We start from the raw sequence: 14,505 nt of genomic DNA on the forward strand, positions 1-14,505 counted from the left end.
TGTTTATACCTATACATGTATGTGTGTGTAATTAGAACGGCCGAGGCCACTTACACTAACTAGACAGATCTAACATACAGACATCTCACAGAACTCCAAGCATACAGACGTGATCAGCTTCCAGTTCGGATAACGATCCATAAGCGCATTCATTTTTTTTTTATAATATAGGAGTAGCAGACGAGCATGCAGTCCACCTGATGGTATGTGGCTACCGCCCATGGACATCTGTAATCAGCGCCTAACACTGCTGTTATTTGGTATAAATAGGTGTGGCGGTGGTGCCGCCGGAGTCGAATCACAAAGGGTTCTACCACCTTCAAAATGTTTTATGTATATATGTATTTACCTATATACGTATGTGTGTATGCATGTATGTATCATTATTTGGCATGCAAACGGCTTGTCGTGTTTTAAAATATGAGGTGTCGTTGGCTTCGTCTAAATTATGATAGTGACCATAGATATTAGTCCAAGATCCCAGAGCCACCAGACGTCACGTATTTTCTGACGAAGGAAATGTGGACGATTGAGTAGTGTTAGTATGTACTAAGAACGCATGCCTACCTGCTAGCTTGCTCAGACGGCCAATTTTCAGGTATCAGGTAATCAAGGTACATAAAAACTTTACTTACCTCACGTAAATTCTCCAAGCTGATTTTTACGTATATTTTAGGCAATATCCTTAAAAATAAGTCGCCAATACTCCCAGACACTTTCCGTCGGCCGTATTGCTTTGCAGACGCTTTAAAGCTCCCAAAATAATTACTTAACTTCACGTAAATTCTGATGCTCCATTTTTATATATGTCTACCAGACAACTATTTTAAAATCTTTTACAAGAAGACAGACCGATCCAAGGGGCCAATCATCCCCTAAGCTCAATTTTAATGCCTCTGTGGGTAGGAGCGCGAGGGCATTATCCACGCGCATGAGACTGAGTGAGACATGTATTAGGATATATTGACCTCTCTCTCTCTCTCACTCCGTTCCAATTTACTCATATAACTTAATTATTAATATTAAAAAAAATCAGCTAAAAAATAAAAAATCAGGTAAACAATTAAAAATTAACTTGTAAAAAATGCTCATTTGACTACAATAATTCTAGAATTTTATCCTACAAGCTGTTTTGATAAATTCGAAAAAACTTCAATTTTTTTTTAAGCAATATCAAATACTCGATAGTGTTAACGAATTCATTGAATAACAGCAATTTTTTTTAAATTATTTATTTATTGGGAATTAATCATAAGTAAAATACAAAGTAGAAAAATATTAATCTCTCAAAATTTCTGAGTAGTGCCTCTAATCTTCATTATCATCGTCATTGAAATTAGACAATGCATCATCCAGCCAATCTTGATATTGAATATCTAAATCGTCATTGTCGCTATCAACATTGTCCTCATTTCCTTCCACTGTAAAAAAAAAAAATCAAACAACTCACTGACAAAACCCGGTAATTCATCTCCGTCGAACCAATGAAAATCATATGTTCCATCTTTTAATGTCCAGCCATTATTTTCGGGTTTGTAAATATTTATCATCTTCATAGTTGCATTGTTCCAAAGACTAGCAATATAGTTAGCTCGTCGGAACTGTTGCCAAAGCTCGCTTTTGCAAGGTGGTAAGCTGCTAGCATCGAAGTTTTTCAAATTTTTCCGATTGAATTCTTCATTAATGTCAGAAACCATATAATTGTTAATAAACAGTTAATAACATATATAGTTATAGTTGTTAATTAACAGTTGTTGTATTCAACATAATACAAAAATTTATCTGTGATGTATACAACGTTCCTGGAATAATTGATGTAGATGCTGCCAGACTCCAACTGTTTATTAACAATTATATGGTTTCTGACATTAATGAAGAATTCAATCGGAAAAATTTGAAAAACTTCGATGCTAGCAGCTTACCACCTTGCAAAAGTGAGCTTTGGCAACAGTTCCGACGAGCTAACTATATTGCTAGTCTTTGGAACAATGCAACTATGAAGATGATAAATATTTTCAAACCCGAAAATAATGGCTGGACATTAAAAGATGGAACATATGATTTTCATTGGTTCGACGGAGATGAATTACCGGGTTTTGTCAGTGAGTCGCTAGAAGAACAATCAGGTAATTTATTTTCGTTTCTCATATTTTTTGTGTCAGTTTAGTTTTTTCAGATCTTCATTGTTTGAATTTTTTTTTTTACAGTGGAAGGAAATGAGGACAATGTTGATAGCGACAATGACGATTTAGATATTCAATATCAAGATTGGCTGGATGATGAATTGTCTAATTTCAATGACGATGATAATGAAGATTAGAGGCACTACTCAGAAATTTTGAGAGATTAATATTTTTCTACTTTGTATTTTACTTATGATTAATTCCCAATAAATAAATAATTAAAAAAAATGCTGTTATTCAATGAATTCGTTAACACTATCGAGTATTTGATATTGCTTAAAAAAAAATTGAAGTTTTTTCGAATTTATCAAAACAGCTTGTAGGATAAAATTCTAGAATTATTGTAGTCAAATGAGCATTTTTTTACAAGTTAATTTTTAATTGTTTACCTGATTTTTTATTTTTTAGCTGATTTTTTTTAATATTAATAATTAAGTTATATGAGTAAATTGTAACGGAGTGAGAGAGAGAGAGAGGTCAATATATCCTAATACATGTCTCACTCAGTCTCATGCGCGTGGATAATGCCCTCGCGCTCCTACCCACAGAGGCATTAAAATTGAGCTTAGGGGATGATTGGCCCCTTGGATCGGTCTGTCTTCTTGTAAAAGATTTTAAAATAGTTGTCTGGTAGACATATATAAAAATGGAGCATCAGAATTTACGTGAAGTTAAGTAATTATTTTGGGAGCTTTAAAGCGTCTGCAAAGCAATACGGCCGACGGAAAGTGTCTGGGAGTATTGGCGACTTATTTTTAAGGATATTACCTAAAATATACGTAAAAATCAGCTTGGAGAATTTACGTGAGGTAAGTAATGTTTTTATGTACCTTGATTACCTGATACCTGAAAATTGGCCGTCTGAGCAAGCTAGCAGGTAGGCATGCGTTCTTAGTACATACTAACACTACTCAATCGTCCACATTTCCTTCGTCAGAAAATACGTGACGTCTGGTGGCCCTGGGATCTTGCTCTATATATTATCCTACTGACGTAGGGTAGATTGGCAATATGAAACGTCAAGCGAGACTAAAAACTGATTATTTATGTGTGTGTGAAATGCCAAAGTGTGCATCGCTAGTGTTACTGCTAATAATGTATCGATATCGATTAAATAAAGATATCAATAACAAATTGTTTATTAGTTTGTTCAGTCAGTGACTTAAAGAGGATACAATCGCTAAAGATTAATTATACTGGTGAAGACCGCCAATAAATAAAAACATCAATGTGCGCATATAGCTATGAAACAAATTACAGTAGTTACTTGCTACCTGTATAATAAATTGATGCAGTTTATGGAGTTTGCATACCTTTTGGCAGGTGTAAGGGGGTTAAAAAACTATGAACGTTACTCATAATATTTTTGAACTTTTTGTTCAATCATAATAAAATATAGCCTATAGCACTTCTGAATAGCGTAACTTTTTGACTGTGAAAGAATTTTCATGATCGGTTCAGTATTTCCGAAAATTAGCCCTAACAAACAAAAAAAATTACAAACTTAGGTAAGGTCGTATAAGATTTTATATAAGTTGCACGCAACCTATTTAAACTATATACTTAGAAATATTATTGAATTAGAAATATCGATAATTTTTTATCGATATTGTCAATACGCAACACCAAAAATTTGATAAGAAATAGCAACTATTCACGTAGTTATTAATTTTTTTATTTGTATTTCTGTGCATTTCTAGTGTTTATGTGATAAAATTCGAAGATTTTTCCTATCTTTTGGTATATAACACTTTCGTAATAAGTGTAAAATATTACATTTAAACAGCTAAACAATTAATGTAGTACTTACATGTGAAATGAGTATTTTTGTGGGCTTTCTTTCTTGGATGTGTTACTCGTATATCCAGGTACAGCACACGTAACTATGGCCAAACATTCTTATTAAGCACTGTTTTAACTATTTTTGATTAGAAATGTTTAAAAATAAGCGAGTTTATTTTTACGGAAATCAAAACGTCAGGCTGATACAGGCTGATAGCCTATACGTGAATGGTCTCGCCTGTCTATCTCGCTCTAACACACACATATACTATGCTCTGACTCTTTCGGATTGCCAATCTATTAGTATAATATATCTATGATAGTGACTTAGTTTATATTTTGAAGCAGTCGGGTTTTTTGGCATTATAATAAATTAGTTTTTGCCCGCGGCTTCGCCCGCGTTTAAAAGAAAATAATATAATATACAAACATACATAAAACTGAAAATTCGTTTCCGTGGGATTTCCGGGATAAAAACTATCATATGTCCTTTCTCGGGTCTCAAACTATCTTTATACAAAATTGATATTAGTAAGGATTTAATCGTAAACTATGCATTTGATCAAGTGATGATCTTTAGCAAAGTTGTTGTCCATGAGCCCACGAAGGTTTCAGAGTTGGTATGACCAATTTCGCTAGATGGCGCCACTGTCATTTCAATGAAGGTACGAATTTTCAGTTTTATGCATGTAAGTATGTCATATTATTTTCTTTTAAACGCGGGCGAAGCCGCGGGCAAAAACTAGTAGGTAATAGTGTTGGCACTATTGCATCAAATGCTTACATGTTTGTTTTGTATGAAACAAACTGAACAGTACTTACAGGTTTTAGCAAATATTTTCAAGTAAAATGTATGTTAAAAATTTGAAAATTTTTCATTTATAAAGTTAAGGAAGCTTACAACAATATCCGGTATCTAAGCTCGCATAAACGAAACAGCTACATTTCTTGACTATATTTTCTCTGCAACGAACTTATTAATTTTTAGGGTTCCGTACCCAAAGGGTAAAATCGGAACCCTATTACTAAGCCTCCGCTCTTTGGCTGTCTGTCCGTCTGTCACAGGGCTCCATCTCTTAAACCTAGTAGGTAGAGAGGTAGGGTTGATATTTTACAGAATAGGTATAACGGTGGCTGCTATAGCAACAAATACAAAAATAAGAAAAACTTGAAAATAAATTGACGACACATACAATAATCCGTTATGTCTCGACGTTTTTCGCTTTATCAATTAAACCGTAATAGGTACACAGTTCAAATTTTTACAATGCATTGACTTATACGATAACACTAAAAATAAAAAAATGAAAATTTGGTGGGACGGAACCCATTTGCGAATTTGGCTCGCACTTGGCCAACTTTTATACGGATCATACCAGAAGGCTTATAGCGTGATGAAAAGTAGTACAAGGAAGCGTTTCTCTCATAATATCCTGCCATTATACTTTATTTCCTTTCATTTGAACGAAGAATGGCGAGAGATGAGTTATTAAACATACGAGTAAAGGTTGAAATGCAGGCCATTAGGCTTGAAATGTAGAGCCTTCTGTCAAGGACGAAGGCCCTTGCCACTTAATTCTGTAATGACAAGCATTATCCTCTTAAGGATATCTTGGAAGGTAATTTTGTTTTAAGAACACTTAACGCCGATCCGAGATGGTTTGCCACTCCCGAGGATTTACATTTACTTTTGTAAAACAGGAATAAAAAAGGCACGGCTTAAAAAGCGTAGCTCTGTGCTATGAGCACATCAATCAAGCTATTTAATATTTATTTAGATTTAGATTTTTATTTTGTTATCGAAGAACCTTTAAGAGGTACCCACCCAGTGCCGTTGGAGCAAAAATGGTATCCTCGGCGCAACGTGAACTCCAGGAACTTCAACGGAACACAACCAGAGTCTTCCAAGCGCGTGCCCCTATCGGGCTCTGCCATGAAAGAGCAAATTATGATCCTCCTACACCATCTGGTGTTACTGTATGCAGTTATACATACTATCGTCCTTCCCGAGGTCGCCGGGTTGGCAGTTTGAGCTCCTACTCTTGTCCCCCGGAGACCCGGAAGCTCAATTTTAGTAGCTTCTTACGTCAGAGCTGCTCCATACCTGTACTCTATTCCTTACATAGTTATTACATACTTACATAGTCCGCGCGAGACTGCTAGTCCGCTCTGAATATAGAAATGAGTCGCGTCGCTAAACCAAATTGTAAGACTACACTTGTTTGCAACAACTTCAGAGCGGACTAGCAGTTTCTCTCGGACTATACGTACCGTAGATCTATATTTCTAGACCTTAGAGCCGGTCCACACTGCGAGTTGCGTCAGCGTTGCGTCGATGTAGGGCTGTCACTGCGTCGTTTTACATACTATTATTATTAGTATGATTATTCATAGTGTACACACGATGCGCTGCGTCGACGCAGTGCATACGCGACTGAACTGCAGCGCCCGAGACGAAGCGGGCGGGGTAGTACTCATTGCGTCGCCGGAGCGGCAGCGTTCAGTTGTTTATGCGTTGATAAGGAACGCACACGCAAGCTGATCTCGCTTATTTTTATGTATTTTGACGGTGACGTAGTAATAGGAGCAATGCCAGACATCGTTTTCGATCCATGCTTTCTATAAAATGACTGCGACGATTACTTAAAATGCTTGCTGCAACGGTACGTCGCCGCTGCGATGACGGAGCGTTACGACTCCGTCGTAGTAACGCTGCGTTGGCGCAGAGCCGGTGTGGCCGGCTATGCGTTAAAACGTCGTCGCAACGCAACGCAACGGGCCGTGTGGACTGGCTCTTACAGGGACAAATCGTCTAGATAAGATCTAGCTCACAAATTAGTTCACAAGCGATGAAATCGGCCCGTAGTGTATCAGTGTTACCTACATTTTATGCACCTCACGGGAAATCTTGCGTACAAATAACAAACGTGAGCACAGGAAGAGAACTTCGTACATCTTTATATAGACTTTATGTTCGTATTATTAAAGATTCGTATTCGGCGATACAATTCCAACCAACCCTTTTCCTATGGGGTGACTGTATGCTGTCTCGTTAAGATCAATTTGTGGAAATTGTTTTGTTTTGTTTCAAATAAAAGCTGTCTTCTGTGAGAAAAAGTGGTAAATATCGCTTGGAATTGTGTTTTTTTTATTTGAAGCGGCTATAGAATATGTATTTGGGCCTCGTTTGAGGGAGATTTGAAATTCTAACTTTTTGTTGGTAAAGTGTGGATGAGGCTGACTCACATATGAGGTGACTATCAAAGTGCTCAACAGTGACAACGTATGTGCAACCGCACTTCAAATAGAACTAATAACAGCAGTGTTAGGCGCTGCTGTGTTCCGGTTTGAAGGGTGTAGTAAGGGAGACAGACTTTCCCGAGGCGTTCCAGCTTCGTCCTCAGGGGTAGCGGCGCATCTGTGGCCGACCTCAGGTAGGAATATCTAATCCTATCTGGGGTTGATTACAGATGTCCATGGGCGGCAGTAGCCACTTACCATCAGGTGGACTGCATGCTCGTCTGCTACTCCTATATTATAAAAAAAAATCTTGTTCAATATAGAGTAGGTTACTTACTATGTCAGCTACAGAAACCACTTTCCATCAGATAAACAATATTCTCGGTTACGACTTCAATATTACATAACAAACTTATTTTAAGCTGAGTGTGTTCAGTCTCAGCATTTAATCGCCTTACACTTACGCATTGTCACGACGACAAAATGAAATAATTATTTATTTTGTACATGTAAATATGTAAATATTTTTATGTTCACTTGGTATACATGCTGCTTTACTGAAAATTCCTTTACCTCAGATTTGTGGCCGAAATACTCGTGATGCTAATATTTTCGTCAGCCCTCATTCAGAAGGGCTGACTGTCTAGATTTTACGTAACATTTACGATGTGCCCTCATTTTCTGTACACCATTTTACGCGACATTTTGTCGTAAATCCTACGCAAACGTAATTGGCAACGTAACGAAGTACGACATATTTAGACAAAATGCAAAAAGTTTCATCCTTGTAAGAATAATGTGAAATTGGAGCTTATTTCTAAAAATAATATTTTCTGAATTAATTTATATTATAAGGTATATTATGTAGTGTTGTGAGGCGTTTCCATCTGCATCTTGTCCCAATGCTGGGTTGATTTTAAAGGTAGAGATTCAAAGGAATTCGATTTCAAGAAACTCTACATTTTAAAAGTCATGTACGTATTAGATATTAGCGGTGAAGAAATCCATTGTGAAGAAGCCGTCATAGACATACCTGAGTTCTTAAAAAAGTTCTCAAAGGTGTATGAATTCTTCTAATCCGCACTTGGCCAGTGTGGTGTACCTGACCTCGACTTGAGGAGGCCCGTGCTCAGCAATGCGTTATAAGTTAACACAGGGATTTTACACTTTCTATAATTCGTATGTAAATACTAGCTGACCCGGCAAACGTTGTGTTGCCATTTAAATATTTTATATCAGTCACTCGCGAGCTACTCAATTCTATTAGAAGGCCCAATGTCTACCGCACTGACTAAGTGCGTATAAGTAGACCTTACATACTATTGGTAACTGTTTTTAAGTGCTCTCAGGTGTGCAGGTTGCCTCATGATGTTCTCCTTCACCGTTATATCTTTGAAAAATCGAAAGTAGGTAAGTGCGTGGATTTAAACCTCGGACTCCTCGATTGAGGACGAGGTTTTTTGCTCGACCGGTAGTGCTTCCAGTAAAATTTGTGCATCTATACTAATATTATAAAGAGGAAAACTTTGTTTGCTTGTTTGATTGTAATGAAAGGCTCAAAAACTACTGGACCGATTTTAAAACTTATTTCACCATTCGAAAGCTACATTATCCACGAGTAACATGGGCTATATTTTATAGGAAATATATTTGTGAAATAGATTTTGAGGCGGTACAAAGGTAGCTGGGTCAGCTAGTTGTTTATAAAAAAATAAAAAAATGCGGCCGTCTGGTCGAAAACCTTGGTCAAAACTTTTATAATCTTAGTGGGCATTATATGTATGTAAGATCTTAAATAAGAACAAAAAAGAGTCTAAGATTGAATGCCACTCTTAATGTCGTGTCAACGACGTGGCAAGTAATTCCGTTCCTTTGTTAATTCTAAAGAAATTAAGGAATTCAGCGTATTTATTTTAATTAAATTTTGTTAAATAGTATACAATAGTATACACTTGTATAAGGCGTTCCAACTAGTGCTCAGGTGGAGGTATATATCTGTGGCCGACCTAAATAGGATTTCAATCTTATCTAGGATTGAATATAGGCGTATATGGGCGGCCGTAGCCATTTACCATCAGGTGGATTGCGTGCTTGTCAGCTACTCTTATATTATAAAACAGTGAACTACATGCTTGTTCTTATAAGTAAAAGTTATTTAGATAAATGCTATTTAAGGTAAGAATTTCTATTCTTAGATTTACGGTTAAGTTTATCGATTTCCTTGATGTAAATATAAACAGTAAGGGAAGGTTTCTCAGAACTTAATATAAGGCTCGCAATGCGCCGGAAGCGGATGTTCCCCACAAACCGCAGATAGGAAGTGGCGGCATGTTCAACGACTTAAGGGTTAAACCCAACTTGTAAGGGGTTTCTTTATATGGTGGTGGTATAATGTTCTTGTTAGTTTCACCAGATTACTTACATTATGTGTGTATTGGAAATGAATCACTTGTTGTAACGGTGAAGGAAAATATTGTAAGTAAACCTGAGAATAAAAACACACCTGAGAATTTAAAAAAAAAATAAAGGGTATGTGAAGTCTAAAAATTTGCATTGTTGGCTATGGCTGAAATCCTTGTCACTCTGAGAGGACTGTGCCCAATAGTGAAACAGTAATAGGTGAACATATTACAGTTAAAAAAAATAAAAAATACTAAAGTACAATTGTTCAATCTTTGTCAACTGTACGTGGGTAGAAGCAAAATATCCGCCAGAGTTGTCTCGCCAATGTCGCTTCGTGCGACAAGTCGTCGTCTTGCGCTCGGCGGGAGCCTACAGACGTTCTGTAGGGCACGTACACGTTCTTGCTGCTCCTTTCCAAGTGGATTACCCTTGTGCCGCGTGTGCAGAGACTACTCCTTGGGAAGATCAGGCCGTGCTTGCTTCCTCGAGCCCCGTGAAAGCGCCGTGCGCGTCCCTCCTGTCACGATTCGAGACCGCAGATAGACTTGGAAGGCAAGGTTGGTGGTTTTTCTACTCATCTACTGGGACGAGGATTGGGTCATACCTCTCACACTATACAGTCTACTTATATCCTCCCGTGGGATTGCGTGGCTGTGCCCGTATACCTACACACCTCGCGGTCTGGCCTTCGAGCTGGACCGCACAATACTTTTTGGCCTTCGAGCCGGAAGTAGAATTCCCACACCCCTGCGGTTTGGGCTTCGAGCTGGACCGCACAACAGTTTTAATAAAATTTATTATCAAGTTTGGTGTGTTGAAAGGACTTTCCTTTAAATAAAACAAATGATTTACAAAGTGCACCACTATATTTTTTATTTACCAAAGTGTGTCCCATTTCTTACACCCTGTACCTTTGCACTGAAAAAAAAAATTATAATCAACGTTTGTCACAAAATAATTTATATAGCTTAACGCTCGTAACTAATACTTAACCTATCTAAATGTATAATAATAACGGGCACAATATAACATAGTAGTTTGTGTAAACTTCTACACATGGTAACGGTACTTTCTGCTTGTAAGTGGATAGTGTTTGCTGTGTGTCGATAGATAGACGGTAGGTACAGAGAACTTTCTCGGTCGTGGAATGTAATGCAATTACGCTTCGAGTACGTCCTCGCAATGTAGTCAAATGTGTATAAATAGGTAAAGGAGATGTTTCATTTTCGGCCATCTCATGTACACTATATCTAAAAAACACGATTAATTTGTATAATTGAAGAAAAATACACATATATTTTGATAACCTTAAGTATTCCAGTTTAAAAATATTTAAAATAAGCATTCCTCATTGAAATATTAAATATGGCGGAATACTGTCATGTCAAGTTTTCAAAACTGTCGATGTCGGTCAGGTAACCTATGTGTACCCCACACATAGGTTACTATACTCTTTGGATGTCGGTAATTCTGTATTTCGCTGTTTTTGTCGTAAAGTTATTGTTACCTTAATACTTTACAACCTGGCTTTTGTTTTGGGTATCCCGTTATTATTTCTGAATTTAATTAATTATAATTTATAATAATTATAACAAAACCACCTTTTAAATAGTATCTGGTTTTATAGATGTAAGTGACATGTCAAATTAAAAAAGAAGAAGTTGTCAATTTGATATGTGTAAAGTGGATATATACATATTATATAATAATAGTGGACTCCAATGTAAACGTTGAATCAATATGTACTGGTGAGAAGATTCAATTTTAATCCTGAATATGTTTTCTGCTCTGTGCTGCTTACGATTTTGGACTGATTCTACCTCACTTGTTTTCCCAGCTTATGTTTTATGGACTCTTGAGATTTTCGTGCGATGGCTGTGGATTGCGTTGACAAGGATTCAACATCATCAGGTAAATTGTACATCAGTTAGTTGTATTAATCGTGAAATAATCGTTAATAATTTTAAACTAGAGAAGTTAATCTTTTTACATTTCTCTTTTTTTAGATAATTGCATTAGCAAGGCAAGGACATTCTTGGGATGACAAAATAATCAGTTATTATTGCAACTGCATCGCTGGGCAACGAACCGTACTCGTAGGTAGTTGCGCTCACATTATGACCATTGTTTGATGTTTGGGCTGAGCTCGTCACAGGATATTACAGAACTTGCTACATGATTGGATGAAAATATGGATAAGGGAAGATATTGAAAATGAATAAATAATGTATCTAAGTGAAGAATAAGTAAAATATTATCAAATGTGTACTTAAAGTTGTTTTATTTACACACTTAAATGTTTTAACTAAAATAAATTGGTATAGAAGTACATATTTTGGTATGTTTGTTTTTAGTCAAGATTTATGAAAGTAAATATAATTAATGTTTATCAAATATAGGCATTGTTTCTCAATACATACAATACAATATTTATATATCTACGCCTATTCGCGTAAAAAATGTATAAAAACGTATATAATGTATATAGTAAAGTTAAAATAGAATGACAGATGACATTATTACGGTAATCACTACCGCCATGATGTTTTTCCACTATTGTGTTGCAAGTTTAAGTGTAAATTATTGTTTTTTAACAATTAAATGAACATGATTTGAAGAAAATAAACCCCTACGAATTGTTCTTTGCATGTTTTTTTAGTTTTTAGTATAGTGTACAAAAGGTGGCCGGGAGCCCATACATTTTGAAACATCTCCTTTGTACTTTAAGGGTAAGGTTTAGTTCATTCACCAGCGTTTCCAGGCCCACAGCTGAAAGCAGCTTCTGCTTATTGGTACCTTTGTGAATGGTTAAGCATTCCTCAAATACATTGGAAAAGATAGCAATTTTGAAACCTAAAACGTCTGGTAAAGCAGATTCACTTCTTTAGATGTTACGATACTAATATAACATAATAATTAGGAGTAACAATACATGATAAATAGATCATACATTTTTCTTGAGCGTTCGTGTTCTAATTGTATTATAGATATTCATGGGCCATTTTACATCTAATGCGTTTGATCTTCTATTACATAAAAAGCAATTATTTTTTTCCTAGTAGGTACCCATTTCGCAAGATGCCTCCGTTTATTACAAGTCTAGAAATTTCTTGTTTCTGTGAGCGATATTAAATATGCAAATGGAATTATGTGCAGAGCGTAAGGCAAGATAACGAGGCGTTGCAGGCTCTGCATAATAAGCACAGTTTTGTTCAGTAATTGCTTTATTTAAAATTAGTTGCTAATAAATTCAGGTACGTTTCGAAGTAATTACTTGTGGCTTGTATGTTTTGAGCTTAGATTAGTTTAATATTTGCCAAGTTTTATAGTTGAATCCAAATAATAGGAGTAGCAGACGAGCATGCAGTCCACCTGATGGTACGTGGCTACTGCCGCCCATGGACATCTGTAATCAACCCCAGATAGGATTGGATATTCCTACCTGAGGTCGGCCACAGGTGCGCCGCTACCCCTGTGGACTAAGCTGGGACGCCTCGGAAAAGTATGTCTCCCTTACCACACCCTTCAAACCAAAACACAGTACCGTTTAACACTGCTAGTAGTAGCGGTGGTCTCGCCGGAGTCGAACCACAAAGGTTTGAAGGTGGTAGAACCCTTTGAGGTTCGACTGCGGCGGCACCACCGCCACACCTATTTCTGCCTAATAACAGCAGTGTTAGGCTCTGCTGTGTTCCGGTTTGAAGGGTGTGGTAAGGGAGACAGACTTTTCCGAGGAGTTCCAGCTTAGTCCTCAGAGGTAGCGGCGCATCTGTGGCCGACCTCAGGCAGGAATATCTAATCCTATCTGGGGTTGATTACAGATGTCCATGAGCGGCAGTAGCCACTTACCATCAGGTGGACTGCATGCTCGTCTGCTACTCATATATTGTATAAAAAAAAATCAAAAAAAAAAAAAAAAAAACAAAGGGTGCTACCACCTCATGTGTATGTGATTTAGTTAGGTTTTTTAATAATCACTTACCCATGCGTTACACCCGAGTCCCGTGCACTAAGTAATTAAATAAGTAAAACATTAAATATTAGCACTTCGTTAAAAAATACCCGATTGAGGAGAGTAATGTTTATGAGCGTATGTGTGTATGTATGTCTGTTTTATTTTTCGGCACAGACTACAGGCCAAATCGCTTGATCAATTTTAACATAATTATGAGGTGTCGTTACTAACGTTTAGTTCGACTTATACTTACTTCTTCTAAAAGAATATTACAGTTATGGAACACAAACGAGTTATATACAAATAAGGGTAGATAGTTCTGTGGTCTGTGTTGCTCGTAACTGATTTGCAAAGGTCAATGTCTGCGGTGGAGAGTTGGATAAGACCGCAACTACTGCGAGTGACTATCGTAAGTTCGCTTCCATACAGAGGGTGTTAAGTCATCGCCTTCCCGAAGTCTTAGGTATACAGGTTGCAAATAAGTATGTAATTGATGATATTTTTTAATATAATTTAGGAGAAGCAGGCGGGCATGCACTCCACCTGATGGTTAGTGGCTACTGCCGACCTCACATAAGATTAGTTTCCAAGTTGAAGACGGCCACAGATGCGCCGCTTGCCCTGATGACTAAGCTGGAATGCCTGGGAAAACCCCCCGAGAGAATTGAAATCGCTGGCGTTGGTCGTAGCACTCTTGAGGATTAAAAAGGAAAGTCTATTGGGTCGGCTTCATAAAAATTAATTATGTGTTACATCCGCGCGCAATTCCGCTCCACGTCTAAAATACGTACGACCTATTTCCTAAACGTGCCAAAATAAGTATCTGCCGTAGCCTTAATCGGAACATAACAGCACTTAATAACACAAAAACAGTTATATTCAAAGTATTAATTTTAAGCTACTTACATTTGAAACACATTGATCACCTTCACACTAAAAAAA

The 14,505-nt window shown here is 37.0% G+C and overlaps 1 long non-coding RNA gene across 1 annotated transcript; it reads left to right on the top strand.

The window, feature by feature from the left end:
- The first annotated feature begins 10,822 nt into the window (after positions 1-10,822).
- LOC140754383 (uncharacterized) lies at positions 10,823-11,876 on the top strand. Its single transcript, XR_012103651.1, has 2 exons — positions 10,823-11,519; positions 11,615-11,876. It is a non-coding gene; the product is annotated as an uncharacterized LOC140754383 (long non-coding RNA).
- The last annotated feature ends 2,629 nt before the right edge of the window (positions 11,877-14,505 follow it).

This window comes from Epargyreus clarus, unplaced genomic scaffold (genome assembly GCF_041222505.1).
Source record: "Epargyreus clarus isolate Ecla_fem2 unplaced genomic scaffold, WU_Ecla_fem_2.2 ptg000029l, whole genome shotgun sequence".
NCBI classification, from domain to species: domain Eukaryota; kingdom Metazoa; phylum Arthropoda; class Insecta; order Lepidoptera; family Hesperiidae; genus Epargyreus; species Epargyreus clarus.